The following is a 6,480-nucleotide window of genomic DNA, read 5'->3' on the forward strand; positions in this document are numbered from 1 at the left end:
ACGTCTTTAAGTGTGAAAGGCTACTACGTACCTTATACTGAATGTAAATGGCCATGTGACTAGAATGGGTCCTCTAACTTGAAAGACCTCCATCTCTTATCTACTGTAAATTAATGGTCATGATTTTATAAACCTCTACAAGGTCACCCCTCAGCCTCTGACATTCCAGGGAGAAAAGCCCCAGTCTATTCAGCCTCTCATTATAACTCAAACCCTCCAGTCCAGGCAACGCCCTTGTAAATCCTTTCTGCACCCTCTCCAATTTTCTTCTTACAGTTGTAAGAGTTGTACACAGCATACTAAACCAATGTCCTGTACAGCCACAACATGGCATCCACCGACACTCTCATTCGTTTGGCCGAACTGGTCCTCACCCTTAACAATTTCTCCTTTGAATCCTCCCACTTCCTCCAGACCAAAGGGGTAGCCATGGGCACACGTATGGGCCCCAGCTATGCCTGTCTCTTTGTTGGCTATGTAGAGCAGTTGATCTTACGTAATTACACCGGCACCACTCCCCACCTCTTCCTCCGCTTCATTGATGACTGCATTGGCACCACCTCATGCTCCCGCGAGGAGATTGAGCAATTCATCAACTTCACCAACACATTCCACCCTGACCTTAAATTTACCTGGACCACTGCCTTTATTCCTGATGAAGGGCTTTTGCTCTAGGTCGATTTCGCTGCTCCTTGGATGCTGCCTGAACTGCTGTGCTCTTCCAGCACCACTAATCCAGAATCTCGTTTCCAGCATCTGCAGTCATTGTTTTCACCTATCTTAATTCCTATGTTCAAGTATGCCAAACACCTTCTTCACTGCCCTGTCTACCTGAGACTCGACTTCCAAGGGGCTATGCCCCTCCTTATTGGATATATGAGAGAAATGCAGATGTTGCAGAAATGTCAGTTTTCATGAATATCCTTTATTGTTACATGCATTCAATATAGAATACAGTGAAAAGTGTTACTGTCACTTGTATATGGGAGATTTAAACAATCCTTAGATAAGGACATGGATGATTTTGGGATAGTGTAGGGGGGTGAGCTGAGAATAGTTCACAGGTCGGCGCAACATCGAGGGCCGAAGGGCCTGTTCTGCACTGTATTGTTCTATGTTCTATATAAGCACCATTGACAGAATAAATGTTTTAAAAATTCAGTTAAAAATCACACAACCCCAGGTTACAGCCCAACAGGTTTATTTGGAAGTACAAGCTTCAGGAACCCTACTCCCTCATCAGGACAACCACTTGATGAAGGAGCTGCGCTCTGAAAGCCAGTGCTTCCAAATAAACCTGTTGGATTGTAACCTGGGGTTGTATGATTTTTAACTTTGCACACCGCAGTCCAACGTGGGTATCTCCAAATCTTTAAAAATTAAAAGAGTCCAATTTTTCCTTTTCTACTGTTACGTTGTATAGCGTGTCATATGAAGACAGATTGAACAGTTTCAGCCTCTACTCTCTGGAATTTAGAAGAATGAGGGGAAATCAAATTGAGGTATTCAAGACGATAAATGGGGTGGATAAAATAGACAGGGAACGGATGCTTCCTCTTGTAACACATTCTAGGACAAGGGGTCATAGACTTAGGATAAGGGGTAGCAAATTTAAGATTTGCAGTGAAACTACTTCTCCCAAAGGGTTGTGAATCTGTGGAATTTGCTACCCCAAAGTGCAGTGGATGCTGGGACAGTGACTGCATTTAAGGAGGAGTTAGACAGATTTTTAATTGGCAATGGGTTGAAGGGTTATAGAGAGAAGCCAGGAGAATGGGGGTGAGGAGCATATCAGCCATGGCCGAATGGCAGAGCAGACCCGATGAGCTGAATGGCCTAATTCTGCTATATCTTATGAAGTTATTAATCAGCTGCCAGAGTCCTGCTCCGGGATTCCATACCCATGCCATGCCGCAGAGAGAGTGTCCTGTTCCGGGATTCCCAGCCCATATCATGCTGCCACCAGAGACCTATTCCATGTGGAAGCAAGAGTTCTGCTCCAGGCTTTACAGGCCGACTGACTACCTTTGTAGCCACGCTGCCTCTGAAAACGCCGCTGCAGATCCAGAGCCCATCAAAGCTGTCGCCAGCTGAAGAGCTCTCTGAGTACAGTATCTAATAGAATATCTCACATGGGCCTTGTTGGAAAACGCAAGCATATGATACAGCACGAAAATGATGGGTACACAATGAACAAAGATGAACAAATACAGAAGTTGCTGGAAAGGCTCAACAGATCTGGCAGTATTTGTGAAGAGAAATCACAGTTAAGGTGCAGGGTCACCTGACCTGAAACATTAACTCTTATTTCTCTTCACAGGTACTGCCAGACCTGCTGAGCTTTTCCAGCAATTTCTGTTTTTGTTTCTGATTTACAGCATCCTCAGTTCTTTCTGTTTTTAGTGAACAAAGAGTTATGGTGATTAATAGTGCAATCATTCAATTCCATGATGAACCACTAAGTTACCAACAGGTCTGAAAAATGGTAGGAAAAGACAAGTTTTGGTCGATTGTTTGTGATTGCTCAGTTGTGATTTGTTGGTGCTTAATACACAACATGTTATCAGAAGTCTGGTGAATAAGTCAGATGTAGCACTTGTGTGTATGGGCATTGCCCGCAGAGAGCTGATGAACATACATTTTATGTATAATATATAGGGACAATGGAGTTAAGACAAACGCAGTCTACAGAGCCACCCAGTAGCCAGAGCTTATAACTACAGCATAATAGAGTTGACATAATAAACCTGAATGGTAAATTTTAGCAAAATGATTCACAATAAGTAAGTGGCAACTGTAAATGTACCCATGACCAGAAAAATCACAAAATGAAGTGAAGTTTATCAATAAAATCAGAGCTAAATAGATAGAAAGATAGACAGATGTTGTAGTAAATTGTTGTTTCACATTATCAAGAATCTTTGGCTAAATACAGTCTTCAGTGTAGCTTCAAAGAGCTTGAAGATAATATCGGGATTTTGGACAGACTGAATATTCATTTGAAAGAAACTGTTTAACTGTTTGATGTCACAAGGAATTAAGGGCTACGGGGAGAATGCGGGTAAGTGAAGTTGAAATGCCCATCAGCCATGAGTGAATGGCGGAGTGGACCCGATGGGCCGAACGGCCTTACTTCCGCTCCTATGTCTTATGGTCTTATGGTCTTAATCTAAAAAGAACCATTTAAATTTTTCATCTGACAAATTCCATTTCATCTATACATACTTTATTATCTTTTACCATTACCATTCCTTCTTTTTATTGAATTTACAAACTATGGTTAATTCTTGCATAGAAGATTCCAGAACATAATTCTGGAATGTTTCCAGCTCTTAAATATTCTAGTCACCTTAATAAAAGTTTTTATTCATTTCTTGATATTACATTTAAAGGGAAGCTATAACTTCATAATAAAGCTCACACATAGTGAATGGAATCATTGTGTTGGAATTACCAATCAAAACGGCTTTGGTGCCTTTGTAAAACAGCACAATGCAATATCACAAAGCCAGGTGTAAAAGAAGAGGTTTCCTTCCCCAAGACCTCATGAAGCTGTTTATAGGTATTATCATGAAAGTATAAAGCTGCATACAGAACATTTCTCTTTTGAAAGCTGTTGTGAATTTCTCTCTATCTGTTTCTAGTTGGACATGTCATGTCCTAAACATTTTTTGCATAAAATAGTTTCTCACTCCCCTTTCCTCTTCCTTCAATGGTGGGAATCTTAAACTTGTGCCCCCCCACCTCAGTTATCAACCCAACATTCCAACACTAGGTTCGTTTTGGGAAGCTGTCACAGGACAAGGAGCTCCTGGGTGAATCATTTCACTGGTAGAGGAGAGAGGCAAGTACAAACCCGTAATCTAATTTACCTTTGCTGCTCATTTCATGTTTGCAGGAGGATTATTTTTGCGCAGTTGAGGAAGACAGCATTCCATAGAAAGGATCTGCATAAGGCACAGTCAACAAAGTGAACACATCAGTGTACACACAGCTCTTTATCAAGCTTAGCCCATCTGTTAGCCTTTCAATTAGATACAATAGACAGACGTCAATACTGTACACAGAGTTGCTTCGTTCCAGTAAAAGACTCCAATTTTGCTGAGAACAGTCACCCCGAAACCTCCATCATTCACGTCAGTGAATATTTCTAGTAATTCTGTGTTTGATCCAGTGTTTGATATTTTATGGGAGCAAATTACTGCAGATGCTGGAATCTGTACTGAAAACAAAGAAATGTTGGGAATCACAGTGGGTCAGGCAGTGTCTGTGGAGAAAGATTAAGCTAATATTTCAAGTCTGGATGGCTCTTTATCAGATGTTTTGATATTTTATATTTCATGTCTATGCAAAAATGACATGAGTTTCAATCTGTTTAAAAAGGTTTATTCATGGTGCTTTAAAATGTCTGCTTCAGATTCCTTTCTCCAGTACGTTTTGCTGAGTCCACAATGTAATAACCAAACGAACACAGCTAGCATTAATTATAGTTATTTTTTGAATCAATTTGTTCAGAGATATTGTTAAGGCAGATGGGACTTGAACGCATTTTTCATGGGGACACTAACACTGTGCCATAATCACCTTTCTTGGGACCTATCGTAGCCACTAAATAGCTCATTATCAGAGTTTCTGTAAGATAAAATTTTGATCAAGTGATAGTGGGCTATTAGCATATAATGGAAGCAGACTGCATTCAGAAAGAAGTTTAAGTTTCCCATTGATCCAGTTTGAAAAGTATAGCCATCTGTTTACACAGTCTCCTTGGTTTAAAGCAGTGTCATCCTTTTATAGTGCACAGGAAGGGAACAAAAAGGTGCTGTCTGTACATGAGCTAGTGTTAACAAGTTAAAGAGCTTGTCTTACTTTTTTTTTGAAAATTCACTTTCAAGTATAAATGTTAACCTGTCCTAAATCTGTAACATACGCACATATTGTACGGGGGAATGGTCTGGACGTTAAGTGCTCTTATGTCTGATGTAAGTCAATTGTTCTCCAGAGACATCCTATTTTAAATTACAATCCAATCTTTTCCAGAGGCAGTAATATGTCATTTAAAAGTTCCTTTTATTTTTGGAAATCCGTCTCTGAAATGCATTCCAACTTGTAACAGACGTAAGATCCTATTTACAAATGCTGTTTAGAGAGAGAAGTGCTGTACAGTTATTCCATTCTGTGGATTTCTTTATGTCATTGCTGTCAGTAAGCAACAGAGAGCTTATAATCCTAAGATTCCATGGGGATGGAATTTGATTTTGTGATAGTTGACTATTAGCATACACTGAAGGCAATCAGTATTCACAAAGGAGCTTAATTGCCATTGTCTAAGCTACAAAGGTAGTAAAAGATCATAGATATTTTCAACTAACCTGTTCAGAGATGGTAGTACACACACCTGGAGGAGGTGGGACTTGAACCCCAGGCCTCCTGGCTCAGAGGTAGGAACAATATCACAGTGCCACAAGAGCCTCCACATCACCAGCATGGACAAGATCAGAAGTCACACAATACCTTGCTCCAAAAGCATGTGATTTTGAATAAACCTGTTGGACTATAACCTGGTGTTGCATGATTTCTGACCTTGTCCACCTCTATCCAACATCACGTCCCACCATGCCCACAAAAATGGTTAGCTGCCACTAAGTAGACGGAAATATCTTAATCATGTGTTCACCTCACAACTGCTCGGCTTCCTTCCTTCTTATCGAGGGAAGTGCTAACTTTCTCTCCATTCATAATCCACAATTTTAAGTAGAATCACACAATGAGACACAGCACAATTAAAACTGCAGCCACTGGTTGGACCGGTGGGCTGCTCAAGCAGCGGGGAATCTCTTCAACCATCAGATTGGGACTCACACACTACAAAGGAGGATGTATAAAAATAAAAGAAAGTTAACTACATTGTAATCCCACTTTGGGATAAAAACACAGGCCAGGAATTATCATCCCAAATTGTTGAACTTTACAGTCTTAGCAGTGAATTTTGTGGCATAATCTACTTCCAAAAGGAGAGTGGATGGGAAAGATTTGATTTTTCTTCCCAATTTGGAGTATTAATCAAAACTACTCTATTAATTAGTTCCTTAGAAGTAGCTACATTTCAGTGTGGGGAAAAGAATTTGTTAACTTTCATAAGAATAAACACAGATAGATGACCAACATAACACCGATCATACTGGCTTATGTCCTTCCAGGAATTTCGAAAGGATTATGTGATGCCACTGGTCAAAGTTGAACAAAGGAGCTTACAACATAGGACTGATGTTTGGAAATTTCTTTACATCTTTAGCAGATCAAAAGGAAGTTCTGAGAGTTTTCTGTTCTTGGAGTATCACCTGAAATAGCAGATTCATTAACTGGGAGCAGACCTGTGGAGACTGATGGTATCTAGAATGTTGGATGCCACAACTTCTAAGAGGACAAACATACAATGAATAATCCATTTCTAACTCACCAATTAGGTCAGGGATTCAGGGA

At 40.3% G+C, this 6,480-nt stretch overlaps 1 non-coding gene across 1 annotated transcript; it reads right to left on the bottom strand.

The window, feature by feature from the left end:
• Positions 1-5,619: 5,619 nt before the first annotated feature.
• Positions 5,620-5,743, bottom strand: LOC122561898. The gene has a single exon (XR_006315144.1). It is a non-coding gene; the product is annotated as a U6atac minor spliceosomal RNA (small nuclear RNA).
• Between the last annotated feature and the right edge of the window lie 737 nt (positions 5,744-6,480).

This window comes from Chiloscyllium plagiosum, chromosome 23, assembly GCF_004010195.1.
Source record: "Chiloscyllium plagiosum isolate BGI_BamShark_2017 chromosome 23, ASM401019v2, whole genome shotgun sequence".
In the NCBI taxonomy this organism is placed as follows: domain Eukaryota; kingdom Metazoa; phylum Chordata; class Chondrichthyes; order Orectolobiformes; family Hemiscylliidae; genus Chiloscyllium; species Chiloscyllium plagiosum.